The sequence below is a fragment of the Bos javanicus genome, chromosome 18 (assembly GCF_032452875.1).
Source record: "Bos javanicus breed banteng chromosome 18, ARS-OSU_banteng_1.0, whole genome shotgun sequence".
In the NCBI taxonomy this organism is placed as follows: domain Eukaryota; kingdom Metazoa; phylum Chordata; class Mammalia; order Artiodactyla; family Bovidae; genus Bos; species Bos javanicus.
Window position 1 is genome coordinate 4,102,401 of NC_083885.1, and position 11,717 is coordinate 4,114,117.

The window sequence follows — 11,717 nt, forward strand, 5'->3', positions numbered from 1 at the left end:
ATCATTTGGGTGCTGTTCACGGTGATCCGTGAAACCGCACTGGAGACACTTTAGAAACCCACACGTCTCTTTGCACCCACAGGTGACGGCGGGTCCTGATGGTGTGCAACAGCCTCTCCTGTCTTTGGATCTCAGTGAATGTACTCCCAGGGTATGGTTTCCCACAGTCAGTATTTAAACACCATCAGGGTCTTTAAACAGGGTGCATCGTGTAAGCTCAAGCACAGCAGTATGAAGGCAGCATTACTAAGGTACCTTATAGATCTTAGTAAGAAATGAATACAATGGTAGCTATGTTCCAAGAAGTTTACAAATAGTTCCTCTCAGAGATAGTACAATTTTGTGCTTGTCAAATGGAAAGCAATAATACTGATTCAATTCTTTTTGCTCCTTGTCTTAACACTAGCTGGCAAAGGTTTATTTTTCCCCCCTCGGATGCTATTTCTTGATGAACTGAAATGCCCAATAATTTCTATTAATATATTTGCAAAGCTGAAGCCAGCCCTCTGATTCATTGTAACTGTTTCAGAACACCATGTGAGAATTTAAAATATGAATAAAAACTCAGTAGAAAGGAAAATTCCAAGCACACCATTTGTTAGAATCAATTTTTTTTTTGCAAGCATAGCACTTCAATCTCAATAGTGTTCCAAAGCTTATAATGATGGTGATACACGTATTTTTCTCTCTAAAAAGCAGGCCAAGAGATAATGAAACCATAATTTCAAAACACTGCAACCAATATAAAATGGCCACATATGTGGTTCTGAAACCTTTTATATGAGTACTTTCTGTAAAAGAATCATATATTAAACTCGAGGAGGAAGGAAAAAGAATTTTTTAAAAAGTGAGAGAGAAGCAAGGACACAAAACATTTCATTAATCCAGCTTGAATAAACTTAATTCCTTTCTACATCTTAATCAAGACAGCCTTGAAATGGCAGAAATGTAGAGATGCAGTTTTTAAGTCAGTGAATCCAGCAAAGCCAATCTGTTCCTTTATATAAATGATTACACCAGGATCAAAGGACTTTTCTGACTATCACACAGGTGTGCGATTTAGAGCATTTTTACCAGTCATTAGATGTTTATGGAAACACTCACTTTACACATGCAGAGGCATAAGCCCATTTCACGGTATATTTACCTGCAGTTGGCTTATATTGGGTGGAAAGAGGAAACCTAACACTCAGAAGTTCGTTTATATTTTTCAGCTGTCAGAGTTAATCTGAGGTTCTAGTGACAGATGAGGTTGAACACAAAGCTTCATTTTAGCTTCACAGACCCTTTCAGTGTTTTTCTTAGCTCTAGGGAGTCTTTCAAACATTGCTTGGAAAACAGTAAGATAGTCCTACCTTCCTGTTTCATTAGTGGCAAAGTGTTAGTCACTCAGTCATGTCCGACTCTTTGCAACCCCATGGACCCCATAGCCTGCAGGCTCTTCCGTCCATGGGATTTTCCAGGCAAGAATACTGGAGTAGGTTGCCACTCCCTTCTCCAGGGAATCTTCCTGACGGGGGATTGGACCCAGGTCCCCTGCATTGCAGGCAGACTCTTTGTGGGAAAGCTAAGGCTTAATACTATGTAACTAGTAGTGAGCATCTGATGTCCAGTGCACAGTTCTTCCACTTTGCCACTAAAACAACGTTTCTGATTGACCTTTATTCTTGCAGCATTTCACGACTTCTGTTTATCCGTTTTTTAGGATATTTATATGTTTAAGATTTGTATTTAATTCCAGTGGACTTCAATTGCAGTAGACTAATGTAAATCAAGAAATGAGAGATTGTAAATTTAAAAAATTAGTACCTTCACGGAGCTGGGGCTTGCTTTGTCTCCTCTTTAATATCTATCTAGAATCATTTCAGAGTGGGATATTTCAATCTGTAGAAATAAATAAATAAACTTTACTATTACATATTTAGTATATAAATTTAGACTTGTTCAAAAGTATAAAATCGTAGAAAATGGATCAAAAGCCACACTCAGAAAAAAATCAATAAACTTAAACAAAATATTAAAAAAAACCCAAATTCATTTATACATTTTGTTTTCTATACACAGATACGTTAAATGTCAAATGACAAACTAAGTTAATAATAAACTGGGGGAAATTTTGAAACACATAATGACAAAACATTTCCTTGATTTTCAGAGAGCTTAAACAAAACAACAAGAAAAATAATATATGTATGCAGGAAAATAAATATGAATGGCAATACTATAATGAAAAGATGTGCTACCACAGACTGTCTAATTTGCGAGGGTCTACATTAAAGATGAAACAGTACTTGGGTATCAAAGTGTCCATATATCTATGCTATATAATGAATATAAAAATGTACATCAATTGCCTAGGAAATCAAGGTTGGAAATGACCTACAAGATTCAACTGAGAGATGGCTACTAGTAGGTATGGAAATATAAGATGCATGATATACAAAGACTTCACATAAAATGGCTTTTTATAGATGTGTAAAGATATGCAAAGGCTTCTCCTAGAAACTGCTCTAAAAGGTTTAAGCCATTAAGAAGGAAAACTGAGATGTCTAAAGATCACATGTATTTAGAGAAATAACTTTAGTAATTCTAAAAATAGAGTACTTTTATGAGCTAGTGTGTTGGACTGCTCTCTCCCAGAATGTATCAGCTTTGCAGTAAGTTCTGCTACATCCAGAATATTTAGAATTTTAATACAAACTCATTTCCTGTTCTGTATTTCCAAACACCTGATTCTGATTTACTATTCTCATTATTCACATATTTATCAATGTCTAATATCCCATAAGGTATATTTATTTGCTACTATTTTATCTCCTATCTTGCTCTTTAATAATATATATTGTCATGGTGTAAGGAATTGCCAATATATCCTAAGCACTTAAACAGTGACACACATATGGTACTCAACAGACACTTGAATAAATGAATCTAAATTACTTCATCTTAATTATTTATAGGAAATTCTGCTAGTAACACTGGAGAAGGAAATGGCAACCCACTCCAGTAGTCTTGCCTGGAGAATTCCATGGACAGAGGAGCCTGGCAGGGTTATAGTCCATGGGGTCGCAAAGAGTCGGACACAACTGAGCGACTATCACTCACTCACTTCTAGTAACAACATGCTAGATTTCATCATGATAAGACTCAGTAAAGCCAAATGACTTTGATTTTTAAGTAGAAAAATCTCAATCTTTTTTAGTTAAACTCTGATAGAGTAATTATTAAATAGCAACTACAATATTAAGGACATCTTATAGATCTCTGACACAATGATCAGTCCTTTTCATACTCTGGAGGGACTTAGATTCCAATAAAAGATGGAAGGGCTCATGAAATTGGATTATAAATAGTATTAAGAGTTTCTCACAAAGACATGCACATGGCCACAGGAGACTTCTTAAGAGATCTGGGTCAACCTTTAAGTTTGATGTTGAAATCTGTTTATTTAACACTTCCAAAATAACTGCTAGTTTGTAAAACAACAATGGTGATTCTTTCAGGCAGGAGTTAGACGTTACAGAAAGGTACACAATGATAATGCTAGGAATCTTCATAAATTGGTGAAGAATAAAATGAGAGTGCTTAGAAAGGAAATGGTTCAGTTCAGTTCAGTCGCTCAGTCGTGTCCAACTCTGCAACCCCATGACTGCAGCACGCCAGGCTTCCCTGTCCATCACCCAATCCTGGAGCTTACTCAAACTCATGTCCATCGAGTTGGTGATGCCACCCAACCATCTCATCCTCTGTCATCCCCTTCTCCTCCTGCCCTCAATTTTTCCCAGCATCAGGGTCTTTTCCCATGAGTCAGATCTTCACATCAGGTGGCCAAAGTATTGGAGCTTGAGCTTCAGCATTAGTTCTCCAATGAATATTCAGGACTGATTTCCTTTAGGATGGACTGGTTGGATCTCCTTGCAGTCCAAGGGACTCTCAAGAGTCTTCTCTAACACCACAGTTCAAAAGCATCAATTCTTCAGCACGCAGCTTTCTTTATAGCCCAACTCTCACATCCATACATGACCACTGGAAAAACCATAGCCTTGACTAGACGGACCTTTGAAGGCCAGGTAATGTCTCTGCTTTTTAATATGCTGTCTAGGTTAGTCATAGCTTTTCTTTCAAGGAGCAGGCATCTTTTAATTTCATGGCTGCAGTCACTATCTCCAGTGATTCTGGAGCCCAAGAAAATAATGTCTCTCACTGTTTCCATTGTTTCCCCATCTATTTGCCATGAACTGATGGGACTGGATGCCATGATCTTAGTTTTCTGTATGTTGAGTTTTAAGCTAACTTTTTCACTCCCCCCTTTCACTTCCATCTTTCAGTTTCATTAGTTTTTTATATATTATTTCTGCCATGATCAGATTTTCCCTGATGTGTTTGAAAACCATAAACACTGCAATGTTAAAACACAGTTACTAAGGAAAGTAAATGAAAACATACTAATTCTTAGGTATAATTACAATTTTTAGCAAATATTTCTGAACCAAATTGATATTCATAAGTAAAAATATCAAAAGTAGAATTCAATAGACTATTTAGATACATCCGAGTTAAAATACTAAAATTATGGACAGTGGTTAATAAACAAGTATGAGGTTTATTTAAATCAGTTGTATGTCATCTTATCTTAGAGACAAGTCTTATCCCTAAATGAAATAATTTTAAATGAAAGAGAAATCATTATTTTACTTGCAATTCTAAGTACTGGTTAAACTTGGGGTAAAAACAGATATCATTTTGAATTGGTTTTGGGCACATGGGCATTTACCTGGGACTAGATATTCACTGCTCATGAGAGAGAAAAGTTAATCAAAGTACTTATTATTCACATGGCATGCATGGCATGACAGTAGCCTTTAGGTTAAAGTCCTTTTCTTCAGAGTATTAGAAAAGAGAAGCACTACATCTCCTTCTCTACACAAAATAGTAATAGCTCCATTCAGGAGAAGTCATCGGTTCTGTTGAGAGCAAAATTCCCAAAGATAAAACCCTCTACTAAAACTTTCAGTATTAAAAACAGGCATATTTCTAGTTATCAAAACATTACGGTGAACAATATGGAGTTCCCTTAAACTAAAAATAGTTACCATATGATCCTGCAATCCTACTCTTGAGCATATATCCAGACAAAAGACTGATTTAAAAAGATATGGGCACCCCGATGTTTACAGCAACCAAGACATGGAAGCAACCTAAATATCCATTGTCAGATGAATGAATAAAGAAAATGTGGTATAATATACAACAGAGTGTTACTACTCAGCCATAAGGAAAGAATGAAATAATACCATCTGAAGCAACATGAACGGATCTAGAGATTACCATACTGAGTGAAATAAGTCAGACAGCGAAAGACAAATATCATATCACTTATTTGTGGAATCTAAGAAAAATGGTCCAGGGAACCTGCTGGCAGTCCAGTGGTTCGGGCTTCGTGCCTTCACTGCCCCTATTAGGATCAGTCCCTAGTCAGGAAACACAGTTCCTGCAAGGGTGTGGCCAAAAGGAAAAAAAGTGCGGAGGGATTTCTCTGGCAGTCCAGTGGTTAAGTCTCCATATCTGCAATGAAGGGGACGCAGGTTCGATTCCTGATTGGGGAACTAACGTGCCACACGGTGCAGTCAAAGAATAAATAAATTGAAGTATATACACAGATAAATACTTTAAAGTAAAGTATAAAAGAAGAAAAAAAGGTACATATGAAAGCATTTACATGACAGAAATAGACTCACAGACAGACAACACACCTATGGTTAGCAAACGGGAAGGGTAGGAAGGATAAATTAGAAGTTTGGGATTAGGAGATACATGTTACTATAGACTAGCAAACAACAAGGACCTGCTGTTTAGCACAGGGAACTATGCTCAGTATCTTGTAAAAACCTCGAAAGGAAAAGAATCTGAAAAAGAAAGAATATGTATAATGGGAAAGACTAGGGATCTCTTCAAAAAAATGAGACACCAAGGAACACTTCATGCGAAGATGGGCACAACAAAGGACAGGAACAGCGTGGACCTAACAGAAGCAGAAGGTTTTGAGAAGAGGTGGTCAAGATCTTCACGCCCCTGATAGCCACGATGGTGGGATCACTCACCTAAGCCAGACATCCTGGAGTGTGAAGTCAAGTGGGCCTTAGGAAGCATCATGAACAAAGCTAGTGGAGGTGATGGAGTTCCAGCTGAGCTATTTCAAATCCTGAAAGATGATGCTGTGAAAGTGCTGCACTCAATAGGCCAGCAAATTTGGAAAACTCAGCAGTGGCCACAGGACTGGAAAGGGTCAGTTTTCATTTAAATCCCAAAGAAAGGCAATGCCAAAGAATGCTCAAACTACCACACAATTGCACCCATCTCACAGGCTGATAAAGTAATGCTCAAAATTCTCCAAGCCAGGCTTCAATAGTACATGAACCATGAACTTCCAGATGTTCAAGGTGAATTTAGAAAAGGCAGAGGAACCAGAGATCAAATTGCCAACATCCACTGGATCATCAAAAAAGCAAGAGAGTTCCAGAAAAGATCTATTTCTGCTTTATTGACTATGCCAAAGCCTTTGACTGTGTGGATCACAAGAAACTACGGAAAATTCTGAAAGAGATGGGAATCCCAGACCACCTGACCTGCCTCTTGAGAAACCTATATGCAGGTCAGGAAGCAACAGTTAGAACTGGACATGGAACAACAGGCTGGTTCCAAATAGGAAAAGGAGTACGTCAAGGCTGTATATTGTCACCCTGTTTATTTAACTTATATGCAGAGTACATCATGAGAAACGCTGGGCTGGAAGAAGCACAAGCTGGAATCAAGATTGCCGGGAGAAATATCAATAACCTCAGATATGCATGTGACACCACCCTTATGACATAAAGTGAACAGGATAAAAAGCGTCTTGATGAAAGTGAAAGAGAAGAGTGAAAAAGTTGGCTTAAAGTTCAACATTCAGAAAACGAAGATCATGGCATCCGGTCCCATCACTTCATGGGAAATAGATGGGGAAACAGTGTCAGACTTCATTTTTTTTGGGCTCCAAAATCACTGCATATGGTGACTGCAGCCATGAAATTAAAAGATGCTTACTCCTTGGAAGAAAAGTTATGACCAACCTAGATAGCATATTCAAAAGCAGAGATATTACTTTGCCAACAAAGGTCCGTCTAGTCAAGGCTATGGTTTTTCCAGTGGTCATGTATGGATGTGAGAGTTGGACTGTGAAGAAAGCTGAGCCCCGAAGAATTGATGCTTTTGAACTGTGGTGTTGGAGAAGACTCTTGAGAGTCCCTTGGACAGCAAGGAGATCCAACCAGTCCATTCTGAAGGAGATCAGCCCTGGGATTTCTTTGGAGGGAATGATGCTGAAGCTGAAACTCCAGTACTTTGGCCACCTCATGCGAAGAATTGACTCATTGGAAAAGACTCTGATGCTGGGAGGATTGGGGGCAGGAGGAGAAGGGGACGACAGAGGATGAGATGGCTGGATGGCATCACTGACTCGATGGACATGAGTCTGAGTGAACTCTGGGAGTTGGTGTAGGACAGGGAGGCCTGGCGTGGTGCAATTCATGGGGTCGCAAAGAGTCGGACACGACTGAGTGACTGAACTGAACTGAACTGAGGCCAATCACTAAAAATTGATTCCACTGCTCTTACCATCTGTCTGTTGCAGGCTTTGCTGCAGCTTTTCTGTCCTTTTCCTGAGATGTAAAGATTAATTTTAATGGGATAGAATATTAATCTATTACTTATATATTTATAAATTATACATTCTTAATAAAAAAATTAATGTAAACTGTACTTTGTCTCAGTGGTTTTGCCCTGTTAATTTTACACAGTGTACTATCTCTCTGTAATACCACAACTTCACATTTCCATCGTTTCAAAGTTGGATTTATTTTGCAGCCTCACAAAATTTTATGTAGTGATAGTATCATGTGTCAACAAGTAATCTTCACTCGCAGTATCTGTTTAAATCTTCAACTCATCCTTTTTAATTAAGCACTATATTTTGATAGGAATATTGAAGTTCACAGAAATTATCTGCCCCAAATCATGCAGGTGATAGCGACAGATCTCAGAGTCTGAACTCAGGTTAGATGAACACCCAGTCAGTGGTAAGAGTCAGGAGGAGAATTATTAGAACTGAGTGGGAGATGAGAGGACCTCCATAAGGAATCGTTAGCACAGGAAACGCAACTTCAGCAGGAGAGATTTTGGCATTACTGCCCAGTGAAGGATCAGCTGAGCTCATCCGTTTTCAAGGTAAACTGCCGCTCTAAGTCTTTGGACTGGTGAACATGAGTGGTCCTAGGGAGGTGAGAGCTTTATTTCTTGTCAAAGCAAACTTTCAGGGCAGATGAGACTGTATTAGAAAGTCATGGCCCTCTTGAAACAGTCTCTGGAGAAACATTTTATTTTTAAAGCATTTCTTTCCCTCTTGAGCTAAATGCAGAGAATAGTTGTGTTGGGGAATCTGACAGAAAATCAACTCAGTGTTTGCCAATAATGGGCCAGTTCTAGTTTTTGAGACTTGATCAATTACTTTCATCCCATGTGAAACTTAGTAAAGGGATGCCTCCCTAAAATGGGGCTGGGGCGTCAGAAAGGAGAGCTCCTGTGTGGTGCCACATGATGTCCATTACAGGAAGAGGCATCAATTTCAGGCCCCAACAAGGGAAGGTGTACACTGGGTCTCCTATAAGAAATCTCCTACCCCAGGGCTTCTGGTAGCCCTGGTTGCCCAGTGGTTAAGAATCCACTGGCCAGTGCAGGGGTCACAGGTTTGATCCCTAGGTTGGGGAGGTCCTACATGCTGCAGAGCAACTAAGCCTGCATGCACCAACTACTGAAGCCTGAGCAACCTACAGCCTGTGCTCTGCAACAAGTGAAGGCCATGGCAACAAGAATTCTGCACACCGCGATGAAGAGTGGGCCCTGCTCGCTGCAACCCGAGAAAGCCTGTGCCCAGCAACAGGACCCCGTGCAGCCAAAAGTGAAACAACCAAATAAAATAGGGACGTTTAAAAAGAAATCTACTACCATAATTTAAAAACCCATAAACAATAAGTGCTGGAGAGGGTGTGGAGAAAAGGGAATCTGTCTATGCTGCTGGTGGGAATGTAAACTGATACACCCACTGTGGAGAACAGTATGGAGGTTCCTTAAAACACTAAAAAACAAACTACCTTATGACCCAGTAATCCCACTATGGGGCATACACCTTGAGCAAACTGTAATTCAAGAAGACACATGTACCCCAGTGTTCACAGCAGCACTAGTTACGACATCCAGGACACGGAGCCAACCTAAGTGTCCATCAGCAGATGAATAAAGGTCATGTGGTACATACATACAATGGAATATTATTCAGCCATATGAAGAAACAAAACTGGGTCATTTGTGGAGATGTGGATGGACCTAGAGTCTGTCACAGTGAAGTAAGTCAGAAAGAGAAACTACTATCTGTAACATTTATGCAGAATCTAGAAAAGTGGTACAGATAAACCTAGTCCCAGGGCAGAAATAGAGATGCAGAGAAGGGATGTGTGGACATGGGGGGAAAGAGAGGGTGGGACGAGTCAGGAGATCAGGTGTGACGTAGATACACTGCCACTGTACAAGAGATAGCGAGTGGGACCTACAGTATAGCGCTGGGAGCTAGCTCAGCGCTCTGTGATGATCCCGTGGGGCGGGAGGGACACCCAAGAGGGAGTGGATATATGTATATGTGTAGTTAATACACTTCATTGTACAGCAGAAATTAACATAAAATAGTAAAGCAATTATACTCCAAAAGAAAAATCCACTACCCCACCAACTCAGCCAACGCGAAACCATCATCACCCTGACGTCCCTTTTCCCCAGTGAATTTCATTCATAACAACACTTCCCAGCAGCCTGTTTTTTTCTCTATAAAGTAACATTTCTTTCCTTTGTTTGTTGCACTTGCCTACAGTTTTTGCTATAGTGTCCCCACTTGCAATTCTCTGCTTTTCCCCCCACAAAACCATTTTTATTGGTAAATTAACTATTATCTTTAAGGTCAACACCTGTTTAGACAAACTTTATTGCCCCTCATGGAGAATGGTGATAAAAACTACATTAGTCTACATTAGATTATATTTACTTTGCACTCGCAAAATTTCCTTAAAGCCTAAATTGTTATATACTTCCCCCATGCTTCTCAGGAGAGTAATCTAGATATGTATTCAGATAATAAAAGTATACCAAGACACATACTTCATGTTTCTCCACAGGGATGTGTGTTTTTTTTAATCCAACAGCTATGCTCAATGGCACACAGAAAATACTGTGTACATGATGAACCTTCCAGTTTAATGAAACTTCAAAGATAAGATGGATCCAAATAGGAAAAATCAGAACCAAACAAAATACAATCCCATTTTATGGCCAATGTTGGAATTTAAATATTGTTGTACTTTAAATATTTAGCATTAATGGACTTTGGAGGGACTGTTTTTCTGTGTTAAGAGATATAGCAGGTTCACTTTGGGCTTCCCAGGTGGCACAGTGGTGAAGAATCCACCTGCCAGTCAGGAGATGCGAGAGACATGGGTTCAATCCTGGGGTCAGGAAGACCCTCTGGAGGAACACATGGCAGCTCTCTCCAGCATCCTTGCCTGGACAATTCCATAGAAAGGGGAAGCTGGCAGCTACCGACCGCGGGGTTGCAGAGTTGGGCACGACCGAGCACGGGTGCAGGTTGCCTCAGCAGTCAATGCACGACACTGACTCAGAATCACGAGATCTTGCTGCCTGTATCAATTCAGCTTTTTAAACAGTATGCCTCTAGTAATAAAAGAAGTTCAGTGTCATAACATGATGTCTGAAAGCAAAAATAATGAATCCCACTGGATAAGTGGATACAAAACCTGATCATTCTTGGAAACCGTAAAATTTAACAACTTTACCTTATTGAAAGTGTAACAAATAATGATACATGAACTCCTGCATAGTGGTAGAGGATATATAACATCTACCATGAGAATTTCCCTCTTTATTTTATTTTCCTTTAAAGAGTGGCAATACTTACTTGATCAGGCTAAGGAAAAGACTAAATGACCCAGTACATGTAAAGTACCTACAGCGTGCCAAGCACTGTGCACACTCAACAAAGACCATCATCATAAATAAAATCTCCTTAAGAAGTGCTTGCTTTTAGAAACATTTTCCAAGACACATTCTAGTTATTTGTGGAAACATAGTACTAACACTGATTTTAATATGTTATAGTATATATAGTATTTTCCTTTTCTCCCCACTTGCTTCTGAAGCATTTATTAATCTATTTACAGGACATGGCTAATTTTTAAAACCCATAAGGTCTATTATTAGTTAGACCATGAATAGGTGGATCAGACAGTGAAGAGTCTGCTTGCAATACAGGAGACCAGGGCTTGATCCCTGGGTAGGGAAGATCCCCTCGAGAAGGGAATGACTACTCACTCCAGTATTCTTGTCTGGAGAATCCCAAGGACAGAGAAGCCTGGTGGGCTACAGTCCATAGGGTCGCAGAGAGTTGGACATGCTCATGACTGAGCAACTAACACTTTCAGGTACAGAGATGCCCAAAGGTAGATGTAGAAGAACTGATCTATAATACTAATCATTATAGATGATATAATAACCTCTCTTATAGTGTGGGGTCATAATCTATCTCAAAGTCTATCTGGACCTTTTTTTATATAGCTGATGAC